Consider the following 480-nt stretch of genomic DNA (forward strand, 5'->3'; position numbering starts at 1 on the left):
TTTTTCCAAGTATATTAATTAGAGCCAAAATAAAAGTGAAAATAATTAATTATATTTTTAAATAATGAATTTTTATATTAAAGTAGGCATTTTTAGTAAGTATAATGAATAAAAATTTATTAAGAATTAAAGTAAAGTAATAGTAAAATAGAGTAATGAATAGATATCACAATAACTCATAAAAAGTGAAGAAATAACAAAATGAGTTAATACTAATAATAATGACTAAAGATGTTTCTAGAACTATTTAGTTTTTTTGTTATCATTCTTGGTAGATTTTTGTTTGCATGAAGTTACATTTTACCTTTGATCATCATTCACTTCATATATAGAAAGATGTTTTTAGAATTATTTATTTTTCTTGCTATCTCTTTACATTTTTATTCTTGGTCGTCTTAAATGCAAAGATATCATCCTATTCATTTTTATTAGTAAAGTTACTTTTTAACATCTTTTTCTTTAATTTCAATCTAATATATA

This window comes from Solanum tuberosum, unplaced genomic scaffold, assembly GCF_000226075.1.
Source record: "Solanum tuberosum cultivar DM 1-3 516 R44 unplaced genomic scaffold, SolTub_3.0 scf00004, whole genome shotgun sequence".
Taxonomy (NCBI): Eukaryota; Viridiplantae; Streptophyta; class Magnoliopsida; order Solanales; family Solanaceae; genus Solanum; species Solanum tuberosum.